This window comes from Protomyctophum bolini (genome assembly GCF_963924005.1).
Source record: "Protomyctophum bolini genome assembly, chromosome: 3".
Lineage (NCBI taxonomy): Eukaryota > Metazoa > Chordata > Actinopteri > Myctophiformes > Myctophidae > Protomyctophum > Protomyctophum bolini.
The window spans coordinates 43,901,680-43,916,637 of NC_137864.1; the positions used below are offsets into that span (position 1 = coordinate 43,901,680).

At 44.0% G+C, this 14,958-nt stretch overlaps 1 protein-coding gene across 1 annotated transcript in view; it reads left to right on the forward strand.

Moving 5' to 3' along the window:
* The first annotated feature begins 5,257 nt into the window (after positions 1 to 5,257).
* Positions 5,258 to 14,958, forward strand: part of LOC308309865 (uncharacterized protein) — a 117,725-nt gene continuing 108,024 nt past the window's right edge. Inside the window, exon 1 of the mRNA XM_080755808.1 lies at positions 5,258 to 5,397. The gene's annotated coding sequence lies outside the window, so the exon portion shown is untranslated. The remainder of the gene's footprint in view (positions 5,398 to 14,958) is intronic.

Below are 14,958 nucleotides of genomic sequence, written 5' to 3' on the forward strand. Positions count from 1 at the left end.
TGCCAACCGTCTGTGTGTCTGAGAGGAGCTGTAGGAGATAGCTGTTTATCAGACCGCTGCCTAAACACACTTCCAAAGGTCATTCCATGGCACACACACACACACACACACACACACACACACACACACACACACACACACATGCACATGTCTTTTTTCAGACAAGTCTTGATAAGAACTTCTATTTTAGCTTGGTGGTTTCCTGAGCTACAGAGGGATGTGCGCCAAAGAATAGATTAGATGTTGTTCTATTGGCGTCGCCACCAATTATAATCAGCCATCAATATCAATTGTATTCATAGTATTCACAATATCAATTGTATTCATAGTTCAAAGTCATATAATCCATTTATATGACTTTGAACTATGAATACAATTGATATTGATGATTGCCTATACAGTGTTACAACGGTCTGTTAAAAACAAACGGTTGTGAAAAAGAAAACTATTTATTTTGATTGACGGTCATGCAATGTCTTAACGTAATATCAATGTCATTGGTTGCAAAAGACACCTGGTGCCCGTCAGCATTTTCTCTCTCTCTCTCTCTCTCTCTCTCTCTCTCTCTGCCTATCACTTGGTCTCACAGATAGATATCCCTCTGCTTGGTCTTTCCTTGTCAGGAATAACGTAACGTAACACTACAGTAATCTCCTCGTCCTCATTGTCCTCTTCAGGACGTTAGATAAATTACTCTATGGGTCTATCACATCCACTCCACCGTTTCCTCTCTGTCAGCCTTGAGCAAACAGCTCCTGCACATGATGACACTGTGTAAAGCGTGTGTACATTTGGTGGGAGGGGTCGTTGAGGGTCATTTACTGTATGTGTGTATTTAGTTTAGACTAGTCATTGGTTAGACATGGGTTAAGGTTAGGTTTAGGTGTGCTGCCCCTTGGGAGGTTAGGTTTAGGGTGAGGGTTTGAGATGGGGTGCATACTTAGTTTAGACTAGTCATTGGTTAGACATGGGTTAAGGTTAGGTTTAGGTGTGCTGCCCCGTGGGAGGTTAGGTTTAGGGTGAGGGTTTGAGATAGGTTGTAGTTGTAGGCTGACTAGGTGTCAATGACTGGTCTTACCAATGACTAGTCTAAACCAAAAACTGGCTAAACTAAGTACTGCTGTATACTGTAGTATACATGCCTGTTTTTCTTCCTGGTACTCTGCAACTGATTGTGTTCTCTTAATCTATTAACTACTTAAAAATAAACTTATAATTGTTTATATATCGAGGAATCTGCTTGAAAAAATTCGAATGGATGTCTTTAAATAATAGACTGAATCAATTGGTGTGATTAACACCACTTAAGCTCCATTTTATACTTTGTCGTACAACGTGTCGCAAAAAAATAATAGATTCTCATAATTGATTCATCTATTAGGTCAATTAACTGTTGCACCCCTAAATGTACATGAGTTTACAGTGATGCAAATAGCCTGCCTCCTGCATCCATGTCACCCTCCGGGGGTCCTGAGATGCAAAACTGTACTCAGTACAGTAGTGTAATCGACGTTGGAAACAAATGGACCCTAACGGTTCCATTTGGTTCCATTTGCCCATGTTTTGGCATTGTTAGGTATGCCCATATGATGACCACGGATATGGTCTAAACGTGTGAAAACATATTTTTCATTTCACTACGCCTTTAAGGGACGCAATAAAACAACGACCTCTGCATCCACGGGATGCACTACTGTACTGTTTTTATTCTAGTTTATTTTGCTAGCTTTAGTTATAATAATAATTTCTTCTTCTGTTTTCTACATGAATTTAACCACATTATAACCATATAAAATGAAATGGGAGTTAAATGCTGCAATTTGTAAAAAATGGCAAAATATGACTCCTAACGTGGTTGAAGTGGGACTTATAAAATGTCCCTGGGACTCCTCTAAAAGACCATCTCTGTATCCCGGGACTCATTACATTGAAAACCTATTTACATCACTGGTGTTTACTGTGTCAGCGTGCATGTTGGCATTCACACAAGTTGTCCTTTGACTTTGAGAGCCTTGGCTCTCTCTGCCTCACCCAGTTGACTCTGCACAAAGAGCTCAGTAGAACATTGAACACTATAAGCTCGCCTTGTAAAAACTCTGCACTGCCTCCTTGATGTAGATGAGAAGTTAATCAGATTATTATTGCACGGTTGAATGAAATCCCTTTGACACTGCCAATGTGTTTGTACGGTCGGGAACCAAGGCTTTTCATCTGGGATTTGTAATTGTTTGGTTACAGGTTATATAGCCCACACACACACACATTTATTGTGGCAGTGTGTATTGCTTAATCATCTTAGACTACAGTAGATTAGCCAATGCAAAGCAAACATTAATGATTTATTAGTCTAACCACTTTCAACTTGGCGGCGTGACGGCGTCCCTATTTTTTTCATGAATCATTATATGCGAAAATGTACAAAAACTTAAAAAGCAATGTGAAAAAAAATAAGTCAATCTACAAGCTCACACCACGTGGCATCCTGACATGTTGTGAGCTTGTTGATCTTGTTGAGCTATTTTTGCATAACACCATTGTACGCCGAAGTACCACTCATTAAGTGAACTATGCCATTAATATACTTTAGAGTTGTGTGAAAATAATTAAAAGAAAGGTCCCCCAGTTCTGTTTCGCCTAGAACTGGATGTCTAGAACTTGGGGTTATGTGATCACAAAGATGTACTCTGACTGCAGGCCAAAAAGTACACCTTTTGGTGCGTTCACACGGGCAGATGTAACGATGCAAAGACACGTTGTGAGTTGATTTGGAGCAGCTACCGTACATGCATCGTTGACTCCAGACCTCCAGTTCTAGGCTAAACAGGAGGAGGGGACTTATTTTGGATTTATTTCCACACAACAGCTCTTACTCTTAACGTATGAATGGCATAGTTCAATGTTGAAAATGAGTGGTATTCCCCTTTTTAAGTGTTTCAAATGTTTGTTATTGCCCTCAATGGTATTGTATTGCACACTATAGTGCATTGCTCATTCAACCATGCATCTCTGGATAGTTAGATAGCGTTGCTAGAAGTGCCATTTGCTGTGACAACGTGCCATGTTGTCCTATAAGTGTGAGTTTGTGTGTATGTGTGCATTATGCAATATGATATCTTATCTTAGTCATCCACCTTGTAAATTCAGGGTTGATAGTGTAGTGTAGTAGTTGATGGAAGTAACTTGACGTGTTTTCTTTTGTCATATTTGTGACACGAGGAGGGATTTCCCCCTAAGCCACCCGTGGTCAAGTCTTCGCACCCATTGGTTGCAGTTTCGTGGTTGGACAAAAATCCTCTCTCTCCAATCCACTACCATTGAAATAACATGTTTTTCCAGTTGCTTCATATTGATATTCTGTGCAGTGTGCACTCAACTCGATTGTTATTTAAACTTGTTATATAAACTTGGTGTCAGTAAAAAAGGAACATCACAGGTGCCGCATGGTGACTGGGCATATCATGTTTTGTTTTTAGTTTTTCCCAAAAATGACGTTTTAGCAAATTCAACATAAACAAGGCGGAACCAGGGGGTGGAACAAGGCAGAAAGAGCCTGCTGGTTTGGTCAGTCAGGGACCAATCAGAAGGCTGACAAAGGGTTGAGAGTTGAGACCTTGTCGTGTTTCCGCAGCCTGTGTGTGTGTGTGGGCTGAGTTTGACCCTGTCGTGTGCCGGGGTCAAAGGCCAAGGCTACGTAGCTGCTAGCACTGTTGATTGAAGAACACCTGGTAATAGAGCAGGCTCTGTTCTCTTTTTTTGGAGCCAAGCGTCATTGAAGAGTGTCAGAATTAGTGCAGGAAACTTGTGTGTGTGTGTGTGTGTGTGTGTGTGTGTGTGTGTGTGTGTGTGTGTGGGGGTCTTCTTTTCCAAGTCATCCTCTTTGTTTTGTTATTCTCTTCTCCTTTTTCCCGTTCTCTCCGTCGCTTTTCATCTTTCATTTATTCTCCTGTTCTCTTTTTCTTCCCCCACAACCCAACTAGTCTCCATCTGTTTCTCTTCCATGACTTGTATTTCTCTCTCTCTCTCTCTCTCTCTCTCTCTCTCTCTCTCTCTCTCTCTCTCTCTCCCTTGTCCAAAATCTCTTTACCCCCTCACTCTTCTGCTACCAATAACAGGGGGGTGCCTCTGGCTGCTTAGCAACATCCAATCCCAGTCTCGTCTGGCCCCCTCCCCGTCTCAATTTCTGAGTCTACACTTTGTGTGTGTGTGTGTGTGTGTGTGGGGGGGGGGGGGGGGGGGGGGGGGCTAGGGGAGGTCCGGGGTCCGACGTAGAGTAAGGTTACCTGACGTGTGCACATAGCCCCCCCCCCCACACACACACACACCAGCTCCCTGAACTCCACACACACACGCACACACACACACACACACACACACACAACCCCCCCGCACTAGACCTTGAGTATGGGTATATGTATATGTGCATGTGTGAGTGAACTGTGGAATGTGTTTTCCCCCAATATCATAGAAGCTGCAGCTTACTCTATATGTGATACACACACACACACACACACACACACACACACACACACACACACACACACACACACACACACACACACACACACAGTCACACACACACACAGTCACACACTCACGCAGGTTCTCGTTACTGCAGTACTGGCTCGGGTAAACGGCTCGCTCATGTTTCAGAACCGAAAGGGAGGTGCATCTCTCTCTCTCTCTCTGTCCCTCGATCTCTCTCTCTCTCTCTCTCTCTCTCTCTCCTCCCTCTGTCTCTCTCTCTCTCTCTCTCTGTCCCTCGATCCCTCCCTCCCATCTCCCTCTCTCTCTCTATCTCTGTCTCTCTGTCGCTCCCTCTCTCTCCCCCTCCCTCCTCCCTCTGTCTCTCCCCTCCCTCCCCTACTCTCTCTCTCTCTCTCTCTCTCTGTCTCTCTCTCTCTCTCTCTCTCTCTCTGTCCCTCGATCCCTCCCTCCCATCTCCCTCTCTCTCTCTATCTCTGTCTCTCTGTCGCTCCCTCTCTCTCCCCCTCCCTCCTCCCTCTGTCTCTCCCTCCCTCCTCCTTCTCTCTCACTCTCTCTCTCTCTCTCTCTCTCTCCTCTCTCTCTCTCTCTCTCTCTACCAGCGTCACAGACTGCGTAGTCTCTCTCCCCGCACAGGACAGTGATGGGATAATGTACAACACACGTGAAGGTCTCAGCAGCCAGAGCAGCCCGTGTGTGTGTGTGTGTGTGTGTGTGTGTGTGTGTGTGAGAATGCTATTAGATCGAGTGTATGTCAGCGTGTGCGACAGTGCGTGGGGGCGGAGCGGTACTGAGAGGCCAGTGCAGTGCATGCCAGTCCAGAGAGGGAAGGAGAGGAGCGTGGGTGTCTTGTGGTGAATAGAGAGATTCCATTATTCTGCTGGACACGGCGCTCAGAAAGAGGGACACAGTCTGGTAAGTTATGGCTGTAGGAGCGCTGCATGGGGTGCATGGTGCATTTAACTCTGGGGGAGTTACACTCCCTGAGTCGGTAAGTTAGTTACTTCTGTGAGCGTGTTTGTGCGTGTGTGTGTGTGTGTACACACACGTGTGTGTGTGTGTGTGTGTGTGTGTACACACGTGTGTGTGTGTGTGTGTGTGTGCACCTGGGCAGTAGGGTTCATGGCTCATGCATATCAACCACTGCGTGCACTTTGAGATCTTTGCTGGTGGCGTTTCGTAGAAAAACTAAATTAATCATTAAGCTCTTTAAATGGTTTTTTTTCCTCCTCCTCTGAACGTGTTGGTAATAGATTGTTTCCAGCCGCTCGGCCCAACATGGTAGCGTTGGACTCGGTTACTTTTGTGCCAAAAAAGCTGGCATCATTTGGGTTTATCTGTGCATGAAATTGAAAGCTTTGACTAATCATGATCTAATCACTATTTAAGTGCTGCCCTGAGCGTGGCATTTATTCCAGTAACTCTCTGAAGTATCCAAAAATAACTAATGTCCATAGTACAGTAAGTACACACTGTCCATTTGTGCAACTTTTTGGAGTCTGCGTTGTTTTGTCCACACGTGGGTCAGTAATATGTGCAAATGGATTCAGACTAGGACACATTCCTCCACATGGTCGCTCGGTGGTACTGCATGTGCCCCCAACCCAACTGAGAGGCTCCAGTCTCTCCAGACAGACTGTTGACTGGCGCTGTCTTCCTTTGTTTTGCCAATGGGTTCCCAGATTGGAGAGACTCTCGAAAATCTCGAGTGTCTGAAAATGGCCTCGTAAGGGTCCTTTTTTTGGTACACTCTTCGAGTGTATAACAGACACTTGGAACACTCTTTACTTGGCAGTGAAGAAACAAAGGCGTTCGTTTTGTAGTGAATGAACTGTAGTGCTTTGTAGCAAAGGTGGTCGATCATTTCCAGATGTGTGCTGGAGATGATTGCCACAAAAGTCCCTTTACAGTACTACACACACACACACACACACACGCACGCACGCACGCACACACAGAGAGAGAGCTGAAGCCCCTTTGTTGTGGAACTTGTGGTTGTCACTGTTTTACCATTGTGTCACATCAACTGTAAAATCTTGTTAATTTAACTCCGGGAGTGAACAAATGTAACCAAATGGAGGGTCCATTTGGTTAAAATTGCACGCTTCCGGAGTTAAAAAATGCATAAATAAATGGCCTTTTCTTTCCACTCATTTTTCATTGTTCATTACATTTTGTATTTATTTATATCGACTCCAAATACAACGTCACGGCATCAAAACACCAGCTGCCCTGTCACACCATAACTTGAGATTTGCGACTCAAGTAAATGCAGTCAGTCCCATAAACATGAATGGATCTATGTGAAGTTTTTACAGTAAACATTGACACCCACCCCTGGGCCCTGCCCTGCATGGGCAACCCACCGACGGTAAACACCGGATCTCGTAGCTATTATTGGTTCAAATGGCTTTTTTCCTTATAAAAAGGCCTGGATTCATTTCATACCATAGAATGATGACCTAAACCACAAAGTGATGATCTGCAGCAGTCCCATGCATTCCTGTTATGGGGGGGGGGTGGCGGGGGAAAGGGGGGGGGGGGGGTCTTAGCCTGCATAAACAGGACCACGTAGCGGCGTAGAGCACAGCACCGCATCACACAGAGAAGTACTGTGGCTACACAGCCTTATATGAGCATATCGGGGAGCTTTGGCGGCGAAGAATCTATTCTCCAGTGTGCCATTAATTTGTTTTCGAGGCTGTAGAAAATGTAGAACCTGTCCTGAACCACTGGACTGGAGATAGTCTGGGTAGTAGTACAGGTTGAGAATGAATCGGAAGTCACTGATCCCGTGCTGGGAGGGGATGCGTTGCATTACATGCATCCGCATGTTCAATGTTCATTGATCGTCTGCGATCGAAAAGCGCTTTGTACCTTCCAACGCGCGGAGCATTCGGGGACACGAGGGGGATGTTTTCCCAAGCTGCAGATCATGAGCAACACCTCGGAGCCGGTGCTGCCTGTGCCTTCATTCACGTTGCGTCCCCCCCATGTACTTCTACCACGCTCCACTGATGATAACGTTGTTTCATTCCATGCGCTTCGTTGCCTGAACTGGAGATACTAATACAATACTCAAACCGATTTTTAAGGATAATAATGTTCCGCCTGTCCTGTTTCTCCATATAGGAATAAGTGGTAGTTGTAGAGATGAGATGCTGTGTTGGTGTTGGTAGGATAAAGAGGTTGAGACATTAAAGTAAAAACGTTACGGTGGGGGCTGCCAGGAATAGGAAGTTATGTAACAGGCTGCATATCTGACTGCAGTACAGTACAACCTCTGGACCAGACCTGATACGACTGGAAGCCAGCCAACTCTCTCTCTCTCTCTCTCTCTCTCTCTCTCTCTCTCTCTCTCTCTGATCATTTATCAATCCCCCCTCGATCGTAACTACTTCATTCTGTCCTTTGTTTCTCCCCTCTCACTCTCGCTCGCCGCATTTTCGTTCTATCACCCCTGCATTGTAGTTGGAATTGCTGTATCTGTCAGGCACACACACACACACACACGCACACACACTGTTTTTAAATGACACTGCAGCTTTGTGATCACACTGCATAACCCTCGTTACAAACATCGTCTGCTGGCACATGCATGCCCGCAAACACGCAACCTAGCAACCGAACACACACACACACACACACACAGGCATCATCAATAACTCACCCTCTGCCTCCACTGGGGAATGACGAAGCATCTTATCTCATTAGAGGGTTATCTCTTGTGTGTGTGTGTGTGTGTGTGTGTGTGTGTGTGTGTGTGTGTGTGTGTGTGTGTGTGTGTGTGTGTGTGTGTGTGTGTGTGTGTGTGTGTGTGTGTGTGTGTGTGTGTGTGTGTGTGTGTGTGTGTGTGTGTGTGTGTGTGTGTGTGTGTGTGTGTGTGTGTGTGTGCGCGCATGCGTGAAGAGAAAGACATGGATGGGTAGATATATCTCTATGGCCAATGATACAAGCAGTTGCATTGGTGTGACATGTCCTTAAAACTGTTTTGTTGCAGGGAGCTGCATTGGTGTGACATGTCCTTAAAACTGTTTTGTTGCAGGGAGTTGCGACTAGTAGCATTGGTGTGGTTTTGTGATAGATGCAGTGTGTGTGATAGAGCATGTGAGTCAACAGACGTCACGCCTGGCGGGACACAGACTGAACATTCATAGTTCATACACGGCAACACCTTTTATTCACACCATGCAGTCACACAGTGCTTTATCATCCACTGCAAACTTCAGCACTGACATCCACTTGACATGGAGGCCTTTCACATCCGACCTTTTTAGAGTGAACTTTCTGTCATTATAGAAATGAACGGGTTCGATTCCCGCTCGGGGCACTGTGGGTGCTGGCGGCGTGTTTCCTCCTCCGCGTCATCAGTGCCCATACCCGAAGGCGGGGGTTGGCGAAAGGGCCTTTCTGTGTGGAGTTTGCATGTTCTCCCCGTGTCCCCTAGGGTAGGTACCCTCACAAAAACATGCAGTAATCCTGGTCACTAAACTGCCTCCCCCTGGCCAATCGGGGCGCCTGGTGGAGGGGAAAGGAACTGGTTGGAATAACGTGTTCCTTTCACGCGCTACGTCCAACCAGGGAAACTCCCCCCTGTCAGGCGTAAAGGAGCAACTTGGACACTCAAGCATGAAGGAAGCATGAGTTAAGTCCGTTGCTCTCCCCAGGTTGGCGGAGGGTGTGTAGAGCCCAGGATCACAGTAGATGATTGACACAGGGGTGAAAAATGGGTTACAAAATCGTGGGATGAAAAATATATATATAAAAAAAAAAAAAAAAAAAAAAATGAACGGATGACATTATTATTATTATTATAATTATTTTGAACAACAAAAGTGAAAAATCTAAACCTAAAATGCTTTACCCGAAAGACACATTTAATGGTTGAACCAGGTGTGCAGTTACTCCTGCTGTGCGCAAACAAAACAAAAACGCATTTCCATGATCTGTCTGTCGGACACAAGTCAACACGGAAACATAATGCATATCCATAATCCCCCCAAAAAACATTCTGTGCTCAAAAACCACAGAAATGGCTCAACCCCAGACCCAGTACGATGAGGATGGGATGTTTTTTTGGGGGGGAAGGGGTTATGAAATGTGTTCAGGTTTCAGTGTAACTGGAAAGCATAGCTATAAGGAACTGTTTGCCTAGTGGGGAGAACACAACCTCGACACAATAGAACAACCACGTATCCTGTCTAACACTTAGCTATTTTTTCATGGCAGTGGGGGGAAAGTATCTCCTGGAAACTGCATGAAAGGTGTGACCACGAAAGTAATGCATATCAGTTTCTGACCATGTTCCCTGCTGGCTGTATTCCGACTCAAGCTGAGCTGGCCTTGACTGAATTGTCGCTGTTCTACAGAAGGGTTTTGTGTCTGTGTTTTCTGTAAATACTATAACATGGTGCTGTCGAGGGCTGACATTTGGATTGCAAAGTGCAAAAGAAAGCACACGATTCCATTCCATGTTTTCATGTCATGAGTTTTACACAGACATTCAACAGTATATACCCTGATCCGTCCCTTTCTATTTTTGATGGCTTGGAAAATGTCATTAAGACATTTGAGCCAGTGCATAATGTCTGACTTATGCAAGGTTGTGCACCATGCCACATAAGATGTAGTAGCTATATAAGTCAGGTTGAAGATGCTGTACTGACATGAGTATTGCAGTTCCATTTCACAAGACGGTATCTTATCTGATGACGCGAAGACTGTTGTGGAATCCATCACTTACCGCTAGACTGAGACATACATTTATGTCTTGAGTGTAATAAAGTGGTAGTGGTAGTGGTAATAAAATTGATAGTGGTTTTGAAACATTGTTGCTATGGGTGGGGAATCGGGATACGAGTCACACAACGTTCTTGAATGAAGCTTTAGGGCTGGAGATCCATATCTGATCCTTTCAATTCTTATCAGGCCTGTATTATGTGCATGTCTTGGCACCAATCCTGTGTCCTTCTTTGAGTTGCACAGTGACCTATTCCAAAGTTATGGGTTTGTGTGTGTTTACATAATAGTATAGTGTGTGCGCACGTTCATGTCAGGCAGTGAACAGTAGCTGGACTGGATGAATACATGAACACTGCTTTCCTGGAACACCTTGCAGTAGAGCCAAACCATACCACGTTGTTTTTGGCCTGATCCCAATGTTGGAGAATCCTACACCACCAAACTTAACATTTTATTAAAAAGTAGCTTGCAATCAGGTTGACACACTCGGCTTGTAGATCTGCTATTTGTGTACTGACTACAGACAAAATAAATATAATAAAAAATAATGGCTGATATATCAGCCAAAGAGATGTATCGGTTGTGCTCTAATCATTTTGCAGGGCTGTCAGTCAGCCAAAGCCTTATCTTATCAGCTACTGGAGCTGAACAGAAATCAGTCATTTACATTTCTGACAGCCATTTAGGAAGGGACATTCACATCAGTTTTCTCAACTAAATATTCTGTCCCATGATGCATACATGCATGCATACATACATACATACAGAAGGTTTTCCATATTGTATAGAATAAACCATAGCATCAGCATGTCTGTTATTATTAGGGGTGCACGATTATGAAATTATGACCGATATCCGAACTCCGATTATTTGCAGGGTCATATCTGACCGATTCCGATATTATACCACCAACCACGATGGAAACAAGCCTAGGCCTAGTATGCGGGGCTTGGCCCAATTAAAGCCTGTAAATTAAAGTATTCAATCAATCAATAAATAGCATAATACTTTTCCAAGTGTCTGTTTTCACAAGTGAATGACTACTGAATGAGATGAGTACACAAATTAAATGTATATTTATTTTAAATTGTATTAATTTCTTTGCTCTTCGAGGCCCGCTATTCCGACACGCCGTCATTTCCGACGTGCCGTATTACTAACCCTGTCCCTAAACCCTAAACCCTAAACGCAGAAGCCACGTATCTCCCCGGTGGAAAACAGGCAAACATTTGGTGGAAATAGCCGACCTACAACGAGTTGTAGATTGTCTATTGTCGGTAAAGAGATTGCGTTCTAAGGACTGAGCAGAGAAGTACAGCCCACTGTGGGGGGGGGGGGGGGGAGGATCCCGGTCAATGAAGTGTAGTATAGGGTTTAATCATTTAGGCCTGACGTCTTTAAATCCCGACAGTTTTCTGAAATACCTCATGTTTCTATGTCAGTGATAGTCAAAAATAGCAGACCTATATATACATACAAGCTCGTATAGCGCGTGCTATGAGCTTGTATATCTGCTATTTTTCAATAGCTAAATTATAACATGATGATGTTTAAAACGCCAAAAGGGGTTGCCGCCAAAATCGGTTAAGTTGTTAGTGTATGAGCTTAAAGTTAAATCAACTCATGACCATTTACAGTATGTCTCCGCCAGGTCTTAACCCATTCTGAACGGGAACCCATTTTCGTGTTAGCATCATGTTATGCTTTAACTATTGAAAAATAGCAGATCTACAAGCTCATAGCGCGCCACCGAGTGGCGCGCTACGAGCTTGTAGGTCTGCTATTTTTGAAAAATCGAAGAGCGACTGACATTTTTAGAATCTGATCTCAGGTCAGAATGGGTTGATCAGACCAGTGTGTGTCCAGTGGAAACCTCGTATGAATCTGATCTCAGGTCAGAATGGGTTAAGCACATAACGATGAGCTGAAAACAATGCTGGGACTGTTCCTGGCATCATAAGTGGCTTCTAGTGTAGTCAGCTGTGGCTGGCACCAGATAGTGTGAGGGTGATTATTGCCTTACCACACACACACACACACACACACACACACCACACGTATGCACACAGACAAATGCATGCTAATGGAGTTTGTCGTAACACTTACAGTATATTCAACAGTTTATTATAACACTTGGAAAAAGAAAGACCGTGAACAGCTATAGTCCATGAATGTCAGCGCAATCGTAGAACTCAAATGATGTGTTCATAATACAGTACGTACAGTATGTCCTTGAGGTTGTGTTGCTGTGTATGAATCCTCAGTTGGTGTCCAGTTGAGAATTCTGTTAACACACAGACAGACACCATGAATCCATTATGCACGCACGCACGCACGCACACACACTTACACTTTCTACACAGTGACAGCGTTCTCTTCCAAATGTGATGCAGTGAGGAAAATAAAAAACGAACTTATACTTGGAGATATCTCTTTACCTCTTGCACGCACATGCGCGTACACACACACACACACACACACACACACACCTCAAGGACATAAGTACACACAGAGTTGGGCAGGTGTTAATCTTCACGTGATGACTAGTGGAATTTGCCTTTTAACTGGAAGTAACATCCGGAATGTTAATTTAACTCTGAAAGTTGACGTTTACGCTTGAAACCCACCAGGCGTGCAAGCATGAGCGCACGGCCGCTGCTTCTCTTTGCTCTATGTTAATGACTTCAGTCGATCTCACTGGCTGCGCACGGATGCTCCACTCGCACACGTGAAGATTTATTTTCATCTGCTCTTAATTGGCGGGGGGGGGAAAAAGTTTGTCCGCACGCATTCTCATTAAAATGAGCTTACCAGACGTCCCACTGTGGCCAGGTTTGGCCCGGGCCGAGAACTGACTTTGTGCACAACCCTGCACATGCAATGAAGTGAGTGTGTTGTTTTTGTTGGTGGGTTTGAAGCCTCACAGGTTGAATTGTTGCACTTTCAGAGCGAAATTGATACTCTGCATTTTGCTGTGTAAGCACGATGGAAGAGGAAGCAATGAGAGAGAAGGGAAGGAAATCCGAGAGTTAAGAGTGAGAGAGAATAAAGTCTATAGTAGGCGTCTTTTAAAAGTTTTTCAGGCCAAGGACGCCCTAGCTGAGAGAGAGAGAGAGAGAGAGAGAGAGATGAAGCAGAGAGGGACCCCCATATTGTATACGTTTTTGTTTCACATTATACTTTTTCATAGATGGCTTCCAATAGGCAGTACTGGCGAACAATGTGTGGATTCACGTTAACGTGTATTTTCAGGCAGTTAACCACTTAAACCCTCAATACTTGGGAAATCTTGTACTTGGGCTGCTCTTTTTTTTCCGAAGAGAAAATATCTGCAAAAGCATCAGATGAAAGTCTTTGGGTGCAGGTCAGACTCAATAATGCAACAGAAGTGAAGAAATAGCCAGCACACAATGTCCCTTTCACATGGTTTATTTTACCTCTCATATGGACAGACAACGGACGCGTGTTCTGTTCTGCACACGTACTGTACATAACACTCCGGTTCCGGTGCGATGAAAAAAAAGTCAGCTGACTTCTGCTAGCCTAGGTTTATGCTGTCTATGGGAACGGAGTTGTTGGAATCCTGGACTTTTGATAAAAAACAAGCTTGATTTGCGGCAGATCGCCGTTTACAAAATGCATGTTTTGGGTGAATTCAATAAAATTCGCAGGACATCATTCATACATTGGGAGGTGAAGTGGCGAACAGTCGACGCCAGCGTCCTCACTTCCCAACCCCAGGTTGTTCATTCAGCAGCCTGTACTAGTGCTGCCAGAATTGGCCAAAAATTATATTCGAAATTCTCTTTCTTTAAATTTTAAGCATGTGCATACCCTCTATCTATGGTCCGGTCCAGTATGGGCCGTGGTTAATGCTGAGAATTGCACTCTCTTGAGTCTTGCGAGATAAATTTAATGATTCATAATATCTTAATGGCCTAATTTTTGTATAATGTTTTAGTTTACGTGGCACAGAGTCTCGCCAGAACTCACACAGCAATTGTATTGTGTTTTTTTTTAATTCGAATCTTAAAATATTATTTTATTTCTTACATTCGAATATTCATTCGAATATGGAATATTCGTTGGCAGGCCGTTGGTCAGTCTGTTGGTTCTGGACCGGATGGATCCATATCTTCTACCAGAGGGCAGACGTTGGAAAATAGGCTATACTCTAATTGGACAAAAAGTTATTTTCTTAATTTACAAAAAGTGACTTACTGTAATGTAGTGAGGCTTTAGCTTGACATGTGAAGGCTTACGACGACGCTACTCTGTTAAAACCTGGAAAAGAAGACCATATATGTTTTAAGACCGATGAAATGGTGTTGTTGGATGTTGAGATAGTATCGCTCTTAATTCTTACAGTATACAGTAACAGTTATCATTAATATACATTAGAGCTGTTGTGTGGAAATAATAAAAAAGTTCCCCCATTCGGTGTTTCCTAGAACTGGAGGTCTGGAAAAAAAAATTTACATGGTGAAGTACATCTTGGTGACATCATCAAGATGTACTTCACCATGTTAATGACGTTTTTGTTAACCCATTCTGACCTGAGATCAGATTCTAAAAATGTCTTCTACATCCTGACAGACTGTGACAGTTTTCTGAAAAAGCTATATGTTTCTATGTCAGTCGTTCTTCGATTTTTCAAAAATAGCAGACCTACAAGCTCGTAGCGCGCCACTCGGTGGCGCGCTATGAGCTTGTAGATCTGCTATTTTTCAATAG